We start from the raw sequence: 20,946 nt of genomic DNA, 5'->3' as shown, positions 1-20,946 counted from the left end.
AGCTCAGCAGGTCGGGCAGCATCCGTGGAAAAGAACAGTCAACGTTTTTGGCCGGAACCCTTTGTCAGGACTGAAGAGGGAGTGGGCAGGGGCCCTATAAAGAAGGTGGGGGGAGGGTGGGAAGGAGAAGGCTGGTAGGTTCCAGGTGAAAAACCAGTAAGGGGAAAGATAAAGGTGGGGGAGGGGAAGCAGGGAGGCGATAGGCAGGAAAGGTAAAGAAGGAATAGGGGAAAACACAATGGGTAGTAGAAGGAGGCGGAACCATGAGGGAGGTGGTAGGCAGCTGGAGGAAGGGGCAGAGTGAAACTGGGATGGGGGAAGGGAGGGGGAGGGAATTACCGGAAGTTGGAGAATTCTATGTTCATACCAAGGGGCTGGAGACTACCCAGACAGTATATGAAGTGTTGCTCCTCCAACCTGAGTTTAGCCTCATCATGGTAGCAGAGGAGGCCATGTTTGGACATATCCGAATGGGAATGGGAAGCAGAGTTGAAGCGGATGGCAACCGGGAGATCTCGCCTGTTGTGGCGGACGGAGCAGAGGTGCTCGACGAAGCGGTCCCCCAATCTGCATGGGGTTTCACCGATGTAGAAGAGGCCGCACTGGGAGCACCGGATGCAATAGATGACCCCAACAGACTCACAAATGAAGTGTTGCCTCACCTGGAAGGACTGTTTGGGGCTCTGAATGGTGGCAAGAGAGGAGGTGTAGGGACAGGTGAAGCACTTACGCTTACAGGGATAAGTACCAGGTGGGAGATCTGTGGGAAGGGACGTGTGGACCAGGGAGTCACGGAGGGAATGATCCCTGCGGAAAGCGGAGAAGGGTGGAGAGGGAAAGATGTGCTTAGTGGTGGGGTCCTGTTAAAGATGGCGGAAGTTATGGAGGATAATGTGCTGGATCCAGAGGCAGGTGGGGTGGTAGGTGAGGACAAGGGGAACTCTGTCCTTGTTGTGGTGGCGGGAGGATGGAGTGAGGGCCAAAGTGCGGGAAATGGAGGAGATGCAGGTGAGGGCATCATTGATGATGGCAGAAGGGAAACCACGATCCTTAAAGAAAGAGGACATTTGAGATGTCCTGGAACGAAAATCCTCATCCTGGGAGCAGATGCGGCGGAGACAGAGGAACTGGGAATAGGGAATGGCATTTTTGCATGTTTCAGGGTGGGAAGAGGTATAGTTTAGGTAGTTAGGAGAGTCAGTGGGTTTATAAAAGATGTTTGTGGACAGTCTGTCTCCAGAGATGGAGACCGAGAGATCGAGAAAGGGGAGAGAAGTGTGCAAGATAGACCAAGTGAATCTGAGGGCTGGGTGGAAGTTTGAAGTAAAGTCAATGAAATTGACAAGCTCAGCATGGGTGCAGGAAGCAGCACCAATGTAGTCGTCAATGTAGCGAAGGAAACGTTGGGGAGCAGTACCAGTATAGGTTCGAAGCACAGACTGTTCCACATAATCAACAAAGAGGCAGACATAGCTGGGGCCCATGCTTGTGCCCATAGTTCCTCCATCTCCGTTACATCCGGTGTTCCTGGTGCAGCCTCCTCTACATCAGTGAAACCCAACACAGATTGGGGGACCGCTTCGTCGAGCACCTCTGCTTCGTCCGCCACAATAGGCAGGATCTCCCGGTTGCCACCCACTTCAACTCTGCTTCCCATTCCCATTCGGATATGTCCACACATGGCCTCCTCTACTGCGATGATGAGGCTAAACTCAGGTTGGAGGAGCAACACCTCGCATACCGTCTGGGTAGTCTCCAGCCCCCTGGTATCAACATTGAATTCTCCAACTTCCGGTAATTCCCTGCCCCTCCCTTCCCCCATCCCAGTTTCACTCTGCCCCCTCCCCCAGCTGCCTATCACCTCCCTCATTGTTCCACCTCCTTCTACTACCCATTATGTTTTCCACTATTCCTTCCTCACCTTTCCTGCCTATCCCCTCCCTGCTTCCCCTCCCTCACCCCTTGATCTTTCCCCTTACTGGTTTTTCACCTGGAACCTACCAGCCATCTCCTTCCCACCCTTCCCGCAACTTCTTTATCGGGCCTCTGCCCCTTCCCTCTTCAGTCCTGAAGAAGGGTTCCGGCCCAAAACGTTGACTGTTCTTTTCCATGGATGCTGCCTGACCTGCTGAATTCCTCCGGAGTGTTGTGAGTGTTGCTTTGACCCCAGCACCTGCAGAATATTTTGTGTTTATGATCATTTGGCAAGAGTCAAGCACTAAAAACTCAGAAGGAGTCACATTTGTCTGAAGTGCAAGAGAACGTGCTATTTGACTCACCTAAAAGCTACTGAGGAAGAGGGTAATTATTACCAGCTGCTCCGAGAACAGAAGTGGTGTTTTACAGAGAGGCATTAGCTGCAAAAGAGAGGAACTGCAGATGGTGTGCAAACATTTTATTCTCCACAAACAATGCAGATTTACAGCGAATCCACTGATTTAATGATTAGGCTTAATTTACAACAACAGTAATGGTATATAAAGAAATGCTCAAGAGAAGTGAAAAGAGGAATTGGTGGTAAGGAAGTGGTTTGCACAGCAGAGCAAAAGGGCAAACATAGGTTGGAGAGTGTGGAAGAAAATTTTGAATAAAGGGTTATCTGAGTTAAAACCCTGCACCTTCCTTTAATTAGCAATATGCCTAGTGCTGGCCATAGTGCATAACACAGCTGTGTAAACAAGACAGTGAAGCTCATAAATTGTAGGGAGGACCCTGTGAATTTAACCCATTTTTAACAAGGTGCTTTATTAATGTACTGCTTGTGCAAACATTCAATAGATGCAATTGTCACTACTTCCAAAATGTCATTTTTAAGTAGTAGCTTATGTTTGGGATAGACATATAACCATATAACAATTATAGCACGGAAACAGGCCATCTTGGCCCTTCTGGTCTGTGCCGGATGCTTACTCTCACCTAGTCCCACTGATCTGCACTCAGCCCATAACCCTCCACTCCGTTCTTGTCCATATAGCTATCCAATTTTATTTTAAATGACAATATCGAGCCTGCGTCTACCACTTCTACTGGAAGTTCATTCCACACAGCTACCACTCTCTGAGTAAAGAGTTCCCCCTCGTGTTATCCCTAAACTTTTGCCCCCCAACTCTCAACTCATGTCCTCTTGTTTGAATCTCCCCTACTCTCAATGGAAAAAGCCTATCCACATTAACTCTATCTATCCCTCTCATAATTTTAAATACCTCTATCAAGCCCCCCTCAACCTTCTACGCTCCAAAGAATAAAGACCCAACTTGCTCAACCTTTCTCTGTAACTTAGGTGCTGAAACCCAGGTAACATTCCAGTAAATCTTCTCTGTACTCTCTCTATTTTGTTGACATCTTTCCTATAATTCGGGGACCAGAACTGTACACAAACTCCAAATTTGGCCTTATATAACCTGTCTTGATTGATATTCATTGTTGCCGGTTACATAAAATAATCTGTGGGGGCTCGTCCGGGATGTTCCAGATTTGAGTTTAAGTGCTGGTAATTGTCATTTTGATTTGGAAAAGGGAAATATCTGATTTTTTTTGGTTTGATTGGTGTGAGTAGTATTCAGCAACAATGGGTATTGATGGGTTTTTGGACACGCCTAACTCGGGGTCTTTAGAGAATGCGAGAAAACCTGAGGTATTGGAGATTGCTAGGAAGTTGGATATTAAAGGAATTACGAAAAATTCCACCAAGGCTTTCATACAAAGAATAATTGCTGAGCATTATATTACTTTGAAATTATTTGATCAGGAGGTGTTAGATAAGTTTCCAGCAAGTAATCTGGAAATGCAGTTACATCTTGAACACTTAAAGTTTGAAAAATTCAAAGCGGAAATGGCCAAAAGAGAGGCTAATAAAATAAGGAAATTCGAAGAAAGAGAGGCTGAAAACCACAGGAAATTTGAGCTAGAGATGCAGAAATTAAAGTTCGGGAGTCAGTCTTCTGGTTCTACGAAACAGTTTATTGCTAGTCGTGAGGTTGTTTTGGCTCCTCCATTTAATGAAGCTGAAGTGGACAAATATTTCCAGCATTTCGAAATTGTTGCTCTGGGTTTAAAGTGGCCGAGAGACCAATGGCCAGTGATGTTACAAAGTGTAACTAAAGGCAAGGCACAACAAGTTTATACGGCTTTAGATGCTGAGCAAGCACTGGATTATGATATTGTTAAGCAGCATATATTAAAGACATATGAGATGGTTCCAAAGGCGTATCGAGAAAGATTCAGGAGTTTGAAGAAATTGGTGGAAAAAACTTATGTGGAATTTGCTTATGAGAAATCTGTGTGTTTTGAGAGATGGGTTTCCTCTAAAAATGTGAATGGGGAGTATAATAAATCAAAAGAGCTGATTTTGCAGAAGGAATTTAAAAGAAGCATTCCTGTTGAAGTGAGACATATTTAAATGAATGGGACACTGCTACATTGCAGGAGATCGCTAAATTAGCTGATGAGTATGTTTTAATTCACAAGAATAAATTTTCTCCAGGTATAATTTTTAAAAGGGAAAATAGAGAGTCAAGGTAAACCAGAAATTAAACCTGAAGTTAGTGAGAAAAGTAAGGATGAAGAGAGCCATGTGAAGGAAAGACATTTTGGTATTATATGTAATTATTTTAAGAAACCTGGACATGTAGTAGCTAATTGCTTCCGATTGAAAAGGAAAGAGAAAGAAGTGGTCCCAGATGTTTGTGTGCAGCATATTGGAAAAACCTGTGAAGCCACAGGGTTCAGAAAATACTAATGAAGATGTGTCAGAGTCTGACCAAGTTAAGAAGGGATATGAAACTTTTATAACAGAAGGATTTGTATCCTTGATCGAAGGATCCAATTCAGTACCAATAAGAATACTTAGAGATACTGGAGCTTCTCAATCACCTCAATCACTAATATTAGACAGTGTGCTAAGGTTTAGTGATGAGTCTGACCCTGATGAGGTAAATTATATAAGAGGAGTAGGGAGTGCCCTTATGCCAGTATATTTACATAGAGTAAATTTAAGATCGGGATTAGTTACAGGGTTGTCAAAGTAGGACTACAATCCAGTTTACCTGTGAATGATGTTTCTTTTTTGTTAGGGAATGATTTAGCAGATGGACAAGTTTTTCCTGAAATGCATTTGACAATAAATTTAAATTCTGAGGAACCACAGAGGGATTCTAACACAGATTCTTCCTGTGTCGTGACAAGAGCTATAGCTAAAAAGACTGATGTAAAGGATGAGGTTGTTACCCATGACAGCTCAAATCAAGATTCGAATTTTGTGGATGTATCAGAAACTTTCTTACCTACATCATTTGATCAGGATTTTGGTGGTAAGTCTGACCAGGAAGATTTGTCTTTATCTCGGAAGGAGATGATAGCAGAGCAGGATAGAGATCCTGAGATAGTTAAATTAAAAGAACAAGCTCTTCCAGATAGTGAAATTGGAAAAGTACCAGGAGGATATTATTTTGAAAAGGGGGTATTAATGAGAAAGTGGAGATTGCCTACAATTCCTGCTAGTGAGGAATGGGAAGTTAATCATCACGTAATAATTCCTAAAATTTACCGAAATGAGATTTTAACTATAGCTCATAGTGGGTGGTCATTTAGGTGTGAAGAAAACTATGAACAAAGTTTCTAAACATTTTTATTGGCCTAGTTTAAGACAAGATGTGGCGACATTTTGTAGAACGTGTCATATGTGTCAAATTGTGGGTAAACCTAATCAGGTTACTCCAGTGGCCCCACTGCAACCTATTCCAGTATTGGGTGAGCCATTCTCAAAAATCATTGTAGACTGTGTAGATCCTTTGCCAAAAACTAAAACTGGACATCAATATTTATTAACTATTATGTGCACAGCATCTTGGTTTCCAGAGGCAGTACCTCTTAGGAATATAACAGCCAAAACTGTGACAAAGGCTCTTATAAAATTCTTTACTGATTTTGGGTTGCCTAAGGAAATACAATCAGATCAAGGTAGTAATTTTATGCCCGGGTTGTTTCAGCCGATAGTTTGTAAACTGGGAGCAAAACAGATTATTTCCTCAGCCTATCATCCCAAATCACAAGAAGCCTTGGAGAGATTTCATTCTACACTAAAAACTATGATTAGGACATATCGTGTGGAAAATGAAAAGGACTGGGATGAAGGTATACATTTACTACTTTTTGCAGGAATCATTAGGTTTTAGTCCTTTTGAACTTGTGTTTGGGCATAGAGTTCGAGGACCTTTGGCCTTGTTGAAGGAACAGTGGATTAATAAAGAAGTACACACTAATTTGCTAGATTATGTTTTGAAATTTTAAGAAAGATTGTATAAAGTTTGTAGCTTGGCCAAGTAAAATTTTAAATTAGCTCAAGAGAAGATGAAGACTTGGTATGATAAGGAAGCTAAGATGAGATCATTTAAGCCTGGAGATAAGGTTTTGGTTCTCCCAGTACAAACGAACCTATTACAAGCCAAATTTCATGGTCCTTATGAGATTAAATCTAAGGTAAATAATGTAGATTATGTGGTAAAAACCCCAGATCAGAGAAAGACAACACAGCTGCGTCATATAAATATGATAAAACCGTATTATCAGAGATAAGTTGCTACTATGACTGTTGTGATCAATAATGAGTCTGATCTTGATAAAAACTTAATGGGGGATTCATCTGAAACTCATTTTAAACCCAACATTATTTCAGCCAGGTTACCAAATTCAAAAATTCTGGAAAGTATTGATGAAAAATTAGCTCATTTACAGCCAGAGCAGATGAAACAGTTATTTTTTAAATATAGAAATTTGTTTCCAGACGTCCCTAGAAGAACCACCGTAGCTACGCATGATGTAGATGTTGAAGATGCAAAACCCATAAAACAACATCCATATCAAATGAACAGGGAAAAATGTGAACTTGCTGAACAAGAAATTAAGTATATGTTAGAGAATGATATTATTAGACATTCTAATTCGAATTGGAGTTCACCGTGTGTTATGGTGCCTAAGCCTGACCATAGTATTAGGTTTTGTACGGATTACAGAAAGGTGAATGCTGTGACAAAAACTGATGCATATCCAATCCACAGGGTAGATGATTGTGTAGATAAAGTTGGACAGACCAAATTCCTTACAAAAATTGATTTGTTAAAAAGTTATTGGTGTGTTCCATTGACGGATAGAGGTAGAGAGATTTCAGCATTTGTAACCCCATCTGGGTTATATGAATATAATGTTCTTCCATTTGGGATGAAGAATGTACCAGGTACTTTTCAGAGGATGATTAATAGCGTGATTCAGGGATTAAAAGATACAGATGCTTATATTGATTATTTAGTTCCTGGAAATAATACTTGGAAAGCACATATTACTGAGGTGGAGAAATTATTTGAGAGATTTTCAAAAGCTAACTTAACTATTAACTTAGCTAAGAGTGAATTTGGTCATGCCACAGTGACTTACCTTGGTTATGTTGTGGGTCAAGGAAAATTAGCTCCTGTTCAAGCAAAAGTTCAGGCAACTTTAGAAGTACCCACTCCAACTGGTAGAAAAACTCTCAGAAGATTCTTGGGTATGGTAGGATATTACGGAAAATTTTGTAAGGATTTTGCAAACGTTGCTCTTCCATTAACTAATCTCTTGAAGAAAAATGAAGTTTGTTTGGACAGAGCCTTGTCAGGAGGCATTTGATAAATTGAAAGCTATAATATGTAGTCAACCTGTACTTAAATCTCCTGACTTTGAAAAACCATTTTTGTTAGCTGTAGATGCTAGTGATGAAGCTGCAGGAGCAGTGTTACTTCAAAAAGATGATGGTGATGAAGTTGATCGTCCGGTAGCTTATTTTTCTAAGAAATTTAATGCTCACCAAAGAAATTATTCAACAATAGAAAAAGAATTGTTATCTCTTGTTTTGGCTTTACAACATTTTGAAGTATATGTTGGTTCTACTCATAAACCACTCACAGTTTATACCGATCATAAACCATTAGTGTTTTGAGTAAGATGAAAAGCAAAAATAGAAGATTATTAAATTGGAGTCTAATGTTACAGGAATACATTATTTTGATCACTCATATTAAGGGTAAAGATAATGTGATCACTGATTGTCTGTCCAGATGTTAAATGTACAATGAAAATATTTTTTTTATGGAGTGATATTTTAACATTTGTAACACTCCTACTGTACATTAGTGTAAAGGGCTGAAAGATAAGACTGTATATATTGTGTACTTTGTAAATTTTATACCTTTGTATTTTTTTTGTATAAATTGTTAAAATTTTGTTCTTTAAGAGACCAATTTTTTGTGGAGGGAGGTGTTACATGCCTCAAGGAGATCTGTTTTTTTGTGTGAGAATGATCTAATGGTTTTTTGGAGGTCACCTGATGTGATTTTCCCGCCGATGTGAGGTCACGTGATGACGTGCACCTTGAGTATATAAGGGAAAACCCCAGATGACGCAGTTAGTTTTTAGTTTGTAGATTTCCAGGTAGAACATGCTGTGTCTCCGTTTCTGTTGCGTATTTGTTTTTGTGACGCAGTTTCATTTTTAAAACGGAGTGTTGCATTCTGTTGCAAGGTACAATATTTCTGGACTGGAAATTTTTGCTAGATGTGCTGATTTACCTTATTCTAGCAGTAGAAGGGAGACTGAAGACTTTATCAAAGTACAGGACCGAAGGATTGAGAGGAGTCAGCATCGTTCGGCAGTTTAACAAAGGATCGACCTTATTGGGTCTTTGTTGGAGGAGTAGCGAAATCCATTAAAGATAACTCTTGCCAAAAGACAAAAGAGTTCATGCAAAGGTTTGCTCTCTCCAAAAGAATTTAAGGTCAGTTGTTTTAAACTGTTTATTTACTGCATCGTGAATCCTGTGGACAGAACCAGCAGGAAAGTCGCGTCTATGAAGAAATCCTTCTCCAGAGAAATCTCTCCCAATTGAACGTATAAATCTGTTGGACTTTCAAAGTTACCATTTTAAGAACTATATCTGACTTTATTGCTTTAAAAACTGTTTTTGCATTTAACACTTTAAGAGCCAGTGCCGAGTGACGAGTTGTTGAACGGCTGCATAATGGTTAACTTCCGGTTAAGGTTTTCGTTTGTTTTTTTTTGTTTATCGTTTAACCATGTTTAATAAATGTTTGGTTGTTTTTATATAACCTGTCTCGATTGATATTCATTGTTGCCAGTTATGTAACACCTACCAAAATGTATGACCTCACACTTATCAGCATTAAACTCCATTTGCCATCTTTCAGCCCACTCTTCTAATTGGCCTAAATCTCTCTGCAAGTTTTGAAAGCCTACTTCATTATCCACAACGCCACCTGTCATAGACATGAAAATGTTAAGGCCAAAAAAGGAAAATTGTAAGTTTCACTTTTACTCATGTAAAAATAAAATCACTTTTGCCCAGTAACTCATTTTATTGCACATGTTAAATACAGCAAAATAATACAGAAAGACATGGCAGAAGTAAAGGCAAACAAATAAGGTAACAGCGAATTTCATTTTTGCCCTGTAACAAGCCTTATTGCATTTAGTTGTAGTTGTCGTCCCTTCCATCGGTGAAGAGACTATGGCTGTAGACAATGATTCCAGGGTGACCCCTCTGTGGGAGTGGGGAAGGTGTTGGTGGGGCCACCCGGCTCTCATCACGCTTGCAATAATCCACAAAATGCTGGAGGAACTCAGCAGGCCAAGCAGCATCTATAGAAAAAGGGACAGTCGATGTTTTGGGCCCAGACCCTTCAGCAGGATTGAACTTTCTTTAACTTTGATGTAATTGACTTTCTGTGTGTAAGTATAAAAAAGGCTATGACTATTTTTCTTTGGAAAACTTGGCGATCTCACTGTTAGCAAATCATTCTTCCTTATTCATGAATAAAGATATTCTCTAGTCACTTTGAAGTCCGTGTCCAATGTATTTGTGAACCAACTTGAATTGAAATTCCTTAGCAAATTAATTCCCCTAACATTTCACTTCCACCCTTAAGCCATGAACTCTAGTTCTAGCCTTACCCAACCTCAGTGGAAAAGGCCCGCTTGCAATTACCTTATCTACACCCCTCATATCTTTGTACAGCTCTATCAAAACTCCTTTGGTTTCCTGTGCTCCAGGGAATACAGTGTTAACCTACTCAACCTTTCCTCTAATTCAGGCCTGCAACTTCCAGCAACGTCCTTGTAAATTCTCTTTGCATTCTTTCAATCTTATTGAAATCTTTTCTGTAGGTAGGTGACCAGAACTGAACACAATGCTCCCAAATTAGGCTTCACCAGTGTATTGTACAACTTCAACATAACATCGCAACTCCTGTACTGAATACTTTAATTTATGAAAGCGAATATGCCATTTGTTTTATGACCCGACCTGCCTGTGACCTTATCTATCTGAAGGAGATTGCTGTAGTATTAAGCATGTAAATGGACAACTGACAGATGAAATACAGAATTTCAGAATCGGAACATGGTATTTAAAATCAACAGCTTAAGACGGAAGAGAATGATATTTACAAATCCGAGTGCACCTAATTGTGACAGAGCAAGGTACAGATGACTGTGAAACATTGCAGACTCATTTCTTATTGAGAAGAGGGATTGATCCGGACTATCCAAGAGTCGCAGCCAGACAGTCGCAACTGAAAACATAAGAAGAGTCCAGCTGCTGTGCCAAGTATTCCTATAATCAGCCCACAGATCAAAACAGCAATCTGGCTTGTATCCATTTCTTCAGCACTACTTTGCTCTTCTGGTTCTGTGAACAAAGCACATACTCACATTTTGAACGAGGAACTAGTTTTTAAATCAGTTTGAACAAAGATGAGCTGGCAAAACTAAATTGTCCTCTTCCCCGTTTCCTTTTCTCAGCTGAATATACTTTCCAATAGCGAAGCAGGTGTTCCAAAGGTTCCAGGTGTCCAAAGTTTTCCTAGGATCAGCCCTAGACTGATTTTAGATACAAAATTATGAGGAGTATAGATAGGCTTTTTCTACCGAGGTTGAGTGGTGCTGCAACTAGAGGTCATGGGTGAAGGGTGAAAGGTGAAAAGTTTAAGGGGAAGATGAGGGGAAACTACTTCGCTCAGATGATTGTGAGAGTGTGGAACGAGCTGTCAGCAGATGTGGTGCATGCAGGCTTGATTTCAACGTTTAAGAGAAGTTTGGATAGGTATATGGATGTAGGGGTTTGGAGGGCTATGGTCGAGGGAAGTAGGCAGTTTAAATTGTTTGGCATGGACTAGGTGGGGCAAATGTCCTACTTCTGTGCTGTACTTTTCCATGACTAAATGACTAAATGGCTATCAATAAACGAAAACACTGTAGTGCAGAGGTTAGCACCATACAGTACCAGTGACTGGGTTCAATTCCTGCAGCTGTATGCAAGTCGTTTGTATGTTCTCCTTATGACCAAATGGGTTTCCACCAAGTGCTCCGGTTTCCTCCCACAGTTCAATGGTGTACCAGTTGATGGGTTAATTGGTCATTATAAATTGTCCTGTGATTAGGCTAGTGTTAAATTTGGGAGTTGCTGGGTGGTGCAGCTGGAAGGGTCTATTCTGTGCTGTATCAATATTGGCAGCAGGGTTGATCAACAGAAAACCGAAATAGTCACATTGCATCCTCACGTTCCACTGGGAATTGCTGGATACTGAGTGTAAACAGGAACATGAGCTGGTTTTCCTCTCACTGACCTAACAGAGCAACACGAGGGTTAAAAGCAATCTCATCCAGTTGGAGTGCTTCAGCACTACCCCTCATTAGTGAATCCATGGCTCGGCTCCAGATTGGGTTGGAGTGGTACAACGCTAGCTGAAATGTGCTAAGGGAAGCTTGTCCTTGTATTTGCTGAGCTCCTGATCTCAACACTTCCACTGGAAAATACTGTCGGTCAGCACTGCAGGCAATGAGCTGGATTTCAGAGATAAGCTTTATTTGCCATGTGTACGTTGAAAGATCAAAACATACAGAGAAATGCATCCAATCATAACAGTGAGGATTGTGCTGAGGGCAGCTCGCAAATGCTGCCACACTTCTGGTGCCAACATAGCAACCCAGAACTCATTAACCTTAACCCATAATCTTTGAAACATGGGAGGAAAGCAGTGTGCCTGGACAAAACCTATGCGGTCACGGAGAGAACATAGAAACTCCTCACAGTCCGCAGTAGGAATCAAACCTTGATCTTACAGTTGGTGTTGTAAACCACGGCACTAACTGCCATGCTACTCTGCTGCCCTGTATCACTTACCCCAGAGTATTTTCAAAGTTCAGAAAGTAACTTTAGCATCAAAGTACCTATCGTTTTCCTGTGGACATACTCAATAAATCTATAGAATAACAACCATAACATTCTCTTACCCCAGTAAATTACTTTTTCCTCTTTGCTGATTTTATGGAGCACTCTACAGGAGTATATGTCACCTTCCGCTGGCTGGATGTATGTGTAGTGGAGCACTTGAAATCGCCAATCTTTGCCAAATGAGAGGTGTGAGGAGTTAACTTCGCCATTGACAGGCTGCGCGTTCTTCTGTAACGTTACATTTATGGCCGGTGGGAAAATGCCGCTGACGAAACAGGTCAAAGTGTTTACCTTCCCGAAGACAGCTGGTTTCTCTAAGTACAGATAGAGCTCACCGATTTCTAAAAGGACAAATTAAAGATTTCTTTTGTCAGTTGTACTAGATGATGATTATTATCTATTAATTCGTATCAGTCCTGGATGCAAAGTTCTACAGTTCAAAGTAAGTTTATTATCAAAGCACATATATTTCACTATATACAGCCCTGAGATTTGGTTTCTCGTGGGCATGCTTGGTAAATCCAATAACCATAAATGAATCAATGGAAGACCACACCCAACAGGGTGGACAAACAACCTGTCTGTAAAACACAGCAAACTGTGCAAATACAGAAGGAAAAAAAAACAAGAAATAATAATCAATAAATATTGAGAACATGGGATGAAGAGTCCTGGAAAGCGAGTCCATAGGTGTGGGAACATTTCAGTGATGGGGCAAGTGAAATTATTACCAGTGATTCAAGAGCCTGATGGTTGATGGGCAACAACTATTCCTGAATATGGTGGCTCCTATATCTCTTCCTGACAGCAGCAGCAAGGAGAGTAAATGATCCACTGTTCTCCGAGATTGCCAACTCACTGCCGGCAGCACAACCATACTGGGAAGATAGTGAACCAAGTCCATGTAATTCCTGTTAGCAATGCCAATGATATAAAATTACTTTTGAATTTCAGTATTACTGCAGAGAAATAAGGCAGCCAGAAACATTTTGTTGCAGGCAGGTGGATGATCTGCCATTGGACCCACTTTGACAATCAACATTCACATCAGTCACCTGATGGAGCCCTGGGAGAGAAACTAACTGCCAGTGGTATCCTGACACGAGAAAGGATTAGTTATGCCAGTGTACCACAGTGCCAGCCATTTGTGCACACACTCTTAACTGAAATTTCCAGCTAAAGTATTTCCAGTGAAATGATTGTTAAGAAGGGGTTGCGATGTGTCGGCCATTGTCAGTTGAGGGTTTGAGTTCAAGAGCCGCGAGGTAATGTTTAGACCACACTTGTTTGTGTTCAATTCTAGTCACTTCATTATAGCAAGGATGCAGAGCTTTAGAGAGGGTGCAGAGGAGGTTTACAGGATGGTGTCTGGATTAGAAAACATCTCTTACAGTATGAGGATAGGTTGAGTAGGCTAGGGCTTATCTCTTCAGAGAAGAGGAGGATGAGCAGTGACTTGATAGAGGTGTACAAGATAATAAGAGGCATAGACAGAGTGGACAGCCAAAGACTCTTTCCCAGGGTGGAAATGACTAATACAACACGGCATAACTTTGAGGCGTTTGGAAGAAAGTACGGCGGGGGGTGGGGGCAGGTGGAGAGGTAATGTCAGATGGAGAGTTTTGAGTTCAAGAGCTGGGAGGTAATGTTGCAGCTCTACAAAACTCTAGTTAGTGGGCGCTTGGAACACCCTACCAGAGGTGGTGGTGGATGTGAATAAATTAGGGGCATTTAAGAAACTCTTAGAGAGGCACACAGATGAAAGGAAATTAGAGGACTGTGTAGGTGGAAAGGGTTAGATTGATCTTGGTGTAGTTTGAAAGGTCATCACAACACGGTGGGCCAAAGGGCCTGTACTGTAAGCTAAATCCATACTGAGGATGCTTTATTGGGCTGATGGTAGTCAGTACACTGAGCTGTTTACATTCCTATCTTGACTCACCATTTGGGGGGAGAGAGTCGTTGGTTAACAACTTTGCCTGATCCATCAGGCTCTTTGCCAATGCGATTGTGTTGTCCTTATCTTCTTCCAACAGGCTATCAATAGCTTTACGGAAGCGTTCTAAGTTAGCCAAGTGAAACTGAGCTCTCGGTAACGTGGTGTCATAGTAACCAATGCTTCTATCCTGAATCTTCAACTCGGCTGCCCCCTCTGGTAGGCTGGGGTCATCTGCAAAGAAGATGGTGACTTCCAATGTGTCTGTCTCTGAAAGGATAAAAAGATTATTGTAAAAGAACACTTTTAATCACATTGTCAGTTTTTGCAACTAATGTTTAAACAACACTCAGTGGCCACATTAGGTATATGTACTCATTAACATAAATATCTTATTAGCCAATCATGTGGCAGCATAAAAACATGCAAAAATGGTCAAGAGGTTCAGCTGGCACACGTCGTAACTGGTGTGGAGTATCCAGGAGCAGAGGAACCTTGGTGTAGAAGGGTTGCACACAGAGTGAACTATGGGGAGTATCCAAGGATAGTGAGACTTCACTGTACAAGGGCAAAATCCAAAAGGCAAAATCCATAAGTAGTGGGAAGTCAAGGGACGGGAGACCTCAATGTCCAAGGCTGGGACAAACCCTGTTTATACTAGGGAGTGCTGAGGGATAAAGGGTCCTCAGTGTTTTAGGGTGGGACAAACACTGTTTATGATAGGGAGTGTCGGGGGATAGAGGGATCTCGGTGTACAAGCGTAGGACAAACAAGAGAAAATCAAACAAGCATCGATAGAAAATAGTACAGTCGTCGTTTCAGGCCAATACCTTATAGCAGAGGGATAAAGGGTCCTTCTGAAGGGTCTCGGCCCAAAATGTCGCCTGTACTTTTTCCATAGATGCTGCCTGGTCTGCTGAGTTCCTCCAGCATTTTGTGTGCATTGGAAGGATAAGACAAACACTGTTTATTATAGGGAATATCAAAGGATAGAGGGATCTTAGTGTACAAGTGTAGGATATGCATATTGAATGGTGGGGATTGTCATGGACAGAGGCATCACAGTGTATAGGGAAAGACACACCATGAGTGGCGGGGAGGGTCAGGGTTCAAGTGCAATTCTATGTACAAGGGTCGGAGAGACTATGTGACTGGTGAGGAGAGTCGAGAGACAGAGTGACCTCGGTCTTCGAGGGTAGGACACACATCATGAATGGTGTGGAGAATTGAGGGAAAGAGGGACCTCGGTGTACAAGGGTAAGAGACATATAGTGAACAGTGGGCAGTGTTGAGATTCAGAGAGTGTTGGCAGTACAAGGGTGTTGGCATACACCGTGAATGATGTGGAATATCCTGGGCCAGATGGTATACAAAGGTAGGGCACACACCACCAATGGTGTAGAGTATCAAGAAACAGAGGGACCTCACTGTAGAAGGGTTGGACACACACAGTGAATGTCGTTAAGTGTCAAGGGACAATGGGATTTCACTTCACAATTGTAGGACACACACACTATGAATGGTGGGGAGTATCAAAGGACAGATGGACCTTGGTGTACATGGGTAAGACACGCAATTTGTCTTTGTGACATTGAGTGCAAGGTTGCTGTTGCGACACCACTCAACCCACTGATCTATCTCAATCACGTACACCTCCTTGCCGCCATCTAAAATTCTGCCAACAATAGTTGTGTCAACAGCAATTTTTCTAGGTAGCATTTAAACTGTACCTAACCACACAGTTGTGGGTGTAGAGTAGGGCAGTGGGCTAAGCAAACATCCTTGAAGTGAGCCAGTGAGAAGGAGATGTTATTTCCAATCTGCATTGACTATGGGAAGTCAAAGATCCATCTGCGGACGGAAGTACAGAGGCCCAGATTTTGGGGCTTGTTGATTAGTACTGAGAACATGATGGTGTTGAACCCTGAGCTGCAATCAATAAACAGCTGCCTGATGTAGGTATTGCTGATGTCCAGGTGCTGCAAGACTGAGTGGAGAGCCAGTGAGAATGTCTCCACTGTAGACCTAGTGTTGCGATAGGTAAATTACAGGAGTTTCAGGCCAGCATGTTGAACCTTGAAGTGGATGAGCTGCAGCAGCAGAACACCATGAACATATACTCAGTGGCCACTTTATGAGGTACCGGAGGTACAGGAGGTACCTCATAAAGTGGCCACGGAGTGCAGAGTGCTTATTGTGTTTCACAGTCCCAAATCCTCCTCAGACCCTACCAAAGCAGTCATTGCAACTCAGCAAGGAAAAATGCTGGATGTTCGCATGTGAGAGGGCAGATTTAATGTCTGTAAAATGCTCTTTGGTGAAGCTAACAGATATTAAAAGTAAACAATATAAATTAGTTTTATTTGTCACATGTACATTGAGACATTAAAACATACAGAGGTCTTAGTTTGGAAAATATCAGAAGTCGAACTTTTGATCCTCGATTTGACTTTTGAGAAAAAGTGGGGCTCCTTTGCCTGCTACTATCATTTGATTTCAGTTAATTAAGATGGTTCCCTTCTGATTCTTGGGTAAATGGATTTGGTTGGCCGATTGATGTCTTTTTTTTAATAGAAGCTTGTATGGCGTATAGCTCCGAGTTTGTGCTCCAAATGGGTTTTTTTTTCTCGTTTTTTTTTGGTTGTTTGTTGGGGATTTTTTGTTTTAGTTAGTAGGGGTTCTCTTTTCCTTCTTCCTTTTTTCAAAAAAAATAGCTTTAACATTTTGTTTTTTTTAATTATTATTGTTGATATACTATTTAGTTTGGTTAATAGTTTGACTCTTATTATATCTATTGATATATTGACTTGATTATTTTAATGTATTTTTCTTTGTCAATTTTCAATAATAATTAATAAAAAGATTTAAAAATTGAATGAAAACATACAGAGAAATGCGTCACTGATGTCAACTACCAACACAGTCCGAGGATTGTGCTGGACAGCCACAAGTGTTGCCATGCTTTGGGCATATGTCCCTGGATTCTGGTTACTCTTTTTTTGCTACCTTTGAGTGATTTGATCGGGGCAATCTATGCGATCTGCATCGCTTAGCAAAGAATGCTTTTCCCTGCAGCCTGTAGCCAGCTAGCGGCAGGGCACTGAACTGAATACTACTAGACCCCTGGTTTGATGTTTGAAATTCTATGTGTTGTCCACTCCCAAGCGTATTCTGTACAAACACTTTGATAATAAATGTACTTTGAATCTTAGAATTACTTGCATTATACCAATGTTTTTTACCATCATGTCTTCTTAGGCTAAGGGTGATATGCTACTACAGATTGTGAATATTTTTAATGTGGAGTGGCTCTTGTACATCATTTGCCACGTGATGTTGACAAGAGTGAGGTCTTGGTCAATGATGAGGAATTCCAATGCAACTGGAGACCGGACCTTAAGTATGGACATTAAACATGACACACACAAACATCTACTCACCCTCAGTGACCACTTTATTAGGTATCTCCTGTACCTAATACAGTGACCACCGAGTGTAAGTACATGGTCTTCTGCTGTGCCATCCACTTCAAGTTTCGACGTGTTGGGTGTTCAGAGATGTCTTTCTACACACCACTGTTGGTACACATGGTTATTTGAGTTAGTCGCCTTCCTGTCGACTTGAACCAGTCTGGCCATTCTCCACTAACCTCTCATATCGAATGACACAAAAGACTTGAACTCATGAATGAAGCAAGTGAAAATACAAGGTGCAGATCAATTGCCCATCCATCTTGTACAACTCTATCAAGTCATCTGTCGTCTTCCTTGTCTCAAAAGAGAACAGCCCTAGTTTGCTCAACTTATTTTCATAAGACATGTTCTCAAATTCTAGTAAAGCTCCTCTGCACCCCGTATAAAGCTTCCACATCTTTCCTATAATAAGGCGGCCAGAACTGAACACAATACTTCAAGCGTGATCCAACCAGGGCTTCCTGAGGGAATTCACATCTGGATTGCACGGCTTCAAAATAAGGTATTGCTCATTGAGAATGGAGATGAGGAATTCTTTTCAAGAGGGCTGGGAGTTTCTACTCTCTGTACTCCAGAGAGCTAAGGAGCCGGGGCCATTGAATATATTTAAGATAAAGGTAGATGTTTGATCTACAGGGGAGCCATGAGATATAGAGCACAAACAGGAAATTGAGAACAAAATCATTTGTCAAATCAACTCTTCTCAGGTTTCAAACCAGATACAGGTACCAATTGAAGCCCGAGAGGAATTTATTTGTCATATATGCCGGGAAAGCACAATATCCTTTTTGAAATATTGGCCTTGGGATATTGAGAGAAATTACCCTGCTCTTTATGTAGTGTGTCTTATGACTCACCCAAAAATAACTCACCCATCTACATACATGCACAAAGCACAAACATGATCCTACTCTGTGACAAGTTCCAACCTTGTGTACATGGCAAGATCCCACTCAGCAGTTACACAACAACATCCCAACCAATCCATACACAATGGAAACAAGAGGGCACAGATTTCAAGTGAAAGGAATGAGTTTTAAAGGAGATCCGAAGGGGTACGCTTTTTTTTCCTTATATAAAGAATGGTTGATATCTAGAATGAGCTGCCAGTGGAGGCTGTGAAAATAGGCACAATCATTATTTTTAAAAGGTATTTGGACAGACACGTAAAGGGGCAAGGTGTATAAGTATATTCAAAGTACATGTATCATCAGGATATGGTCCTAATGTGGGGGGGGGGGAGGTGAATTAGCATACATGGGAAAAAATGTCAGCAAACACATGGTGGGCAAAAGGGTCCAGTTGTGTGTTGTACAAGTCTATAACACGACAACAATCCCCATCCAGTCTGCACATGGCAAGCATCCATGCAACACGGGCAAGGCACAATCAAACAAATTCCCATTCAATCCATAGTACGGGCCCCACCCAACAGGTGCAGGGCAAGATCCCACAACACAACTCCTCCCTCCCCATCCCTGCACGCCCACAGCAAGATCTCACCAACCATGTGCATAGAACAGTAGATCGCAGTCCCAGCTCTTTGGTCCACATTGTTGTGCCGACCCCTTGATCTACTCCAGGGTCAATCCAAACTTTCCCTCATACAGCAGCTTCCATTATTCTGTCAGCTATGTGCGTATCTAAGATCTGTTAAATGTCCCTAATGACAACCTTGGCAGTGCCAGGTTACGCACCTAAATATACGACCTCTGACATTCCCCCTGTATTTTCCTCTACGCACCTTAAAGGTATGCCCCCTCCTGTTAGCCATTGCCACCCTGGGGCAAAGTCTTCCACTGTCCACTCCACTATAGGTGTTTCTTGTCATCTCGTACACCTTTATCAAGTCACCTCTCATCCTCCTTCACTTCAAAGAGAAAAGCCCTAGTCTGCTCCTGATCTCTAATCCTGGTAAATCTCCTGTGCATCTTTTTCTCGAGCTTCCACATCCCAATTTCAATATCTTGATATTAAACTTGGTTCCCATCCTTCACACAATTTTCCAAGTTTGGACGAACCAGGTAGTTTAACACCAAGCCAGCAAGACGCCAAGTAGAATGTGCTTCGCAAGATCCGAACGCTACCGCCCTCCCCACCCCAAGACACGGTTGATGACCCCAGGGACGTCTACTCAGCAAGATCCCACCCTTAGCAACAACTTTACAGCAAGTTGACCGGGCGGCGATCGCAGCGACAGGAATCGACTCACCGGCCACTTTGTAGGTCGTCCCCGAACAGGGGCGGAGGAGCAGGAGGAGCGCCCAAGCAGCGGGATAACGACCCATGGCAGAAACCGTCCCGAAAGCAAAAGAGCGGCGGGAGGAGGAGGAGACGCCGCCGCCATTCAGCCCGCCCACCGACCTCACTCTCCTCCTCCTCCACCCAAGCCAAGCCTCCGGCGGGAGCGCGACTGGCCCGACGTCTGTGATGGCGCGCGCCCGGGGAGCGCGAGCGGCCCGCCGGCGGTGATGCGCGCGCCCGGTGGAGGGAGTAGTGTGGTGGTGGGGGTGGGCTGTCTGGCGGGAAGACGCGGCAGCCAATCAGCGGTGCCTGGCTGACTCGGGATGGGGGGGGCAGGTGTAGTGAAGGGCGGATGAGGGATAGACAGTTGTAGAGGATGGGAGGGATGAGGGATGGACAGTTGTAGAGGATGGGAGGGGTGAGGGATAGACAGTTGTAGAGGATGGGAGAGGTGAGGGATAGACAGTTGTAGAGGATGGGAGGGGTGAGGGATAGACAGTTGTAGAGGATGGGAGGGGTGAGGGATAGACAGTTGTAGAGGATGGGAGGGGTGAGGGATAGGAAGTTGCAGAGGATGGGAGGGGTGAGGGATAGACAGTTGTAGAGGATGGGAGGGGTGAGGGATAGACAGTTGTAGAGGATGGGAGGGGTGAGGGATAGGAAGTTGCAGAGGATGGGAGGGGTGAGGGATAGACAGTTGTAGAGGATGGGAGGGGTGAGGGATAGACAGTTGTAGAGGATGGGGGTGAGGGATGGACAGTTGCAGAGGATGGGAGGGGTGAGGGATGGACAGTTGTAGAGGATGGGAGGGGTGAGGGATAGACAGTTGTAGAGGATGGGAGGGGTGAGGGATAGACAGTTGTAGAGGATGGGGGTGAGGGATGGACAGTTGCAGAGGATGGGAGGGGTGAGGGATAGACAGTTGTAGAGGATGGGAGGGGTGAGGGATAGACAGTTGTAGAGGATGGGAGGGGTGAGGGATAGGAAGTTGCAGAGGATGGGAGGGGTGAGGGATAGAC

The 20,946-nt window shown here is 42.7% G+C and overlaps 1 pseudogene; it reads right to left on the bottom strand.

Moving 5' to 3' along the window:
* Positions 1-9,387: 9,387 nt before the first annotated feature.
* LOC140189869 (RLA class II histocompatibility antigen, DP alpha-1 chain-like) lies at positions 9,388-20,162 on the bottom strand (annotated as a pseudogene).
* Positions 20,163-20,946: the final 784 nt, after the last annotated feature.

This window comes from Mobula birostris, chromosome 29 (genome assembly GCF_030028105.1).
Source record: "Mobula birostris isolate sMobBir1 chromosome 29, sMobBir1.hap1, whole genome shotgun sequence".
Classification (NCBI taxonomy): Eukaryota; Metazoa; Chordata; class Chondrichthyes; order Myliobatiformes; family Myliobatidae; genus Mobula; species Mobula birostris.
Note: the sequence above shows the minus strand (reverse complement) of the source record. Positions and strands in the feature narration are given on the sequence as shown.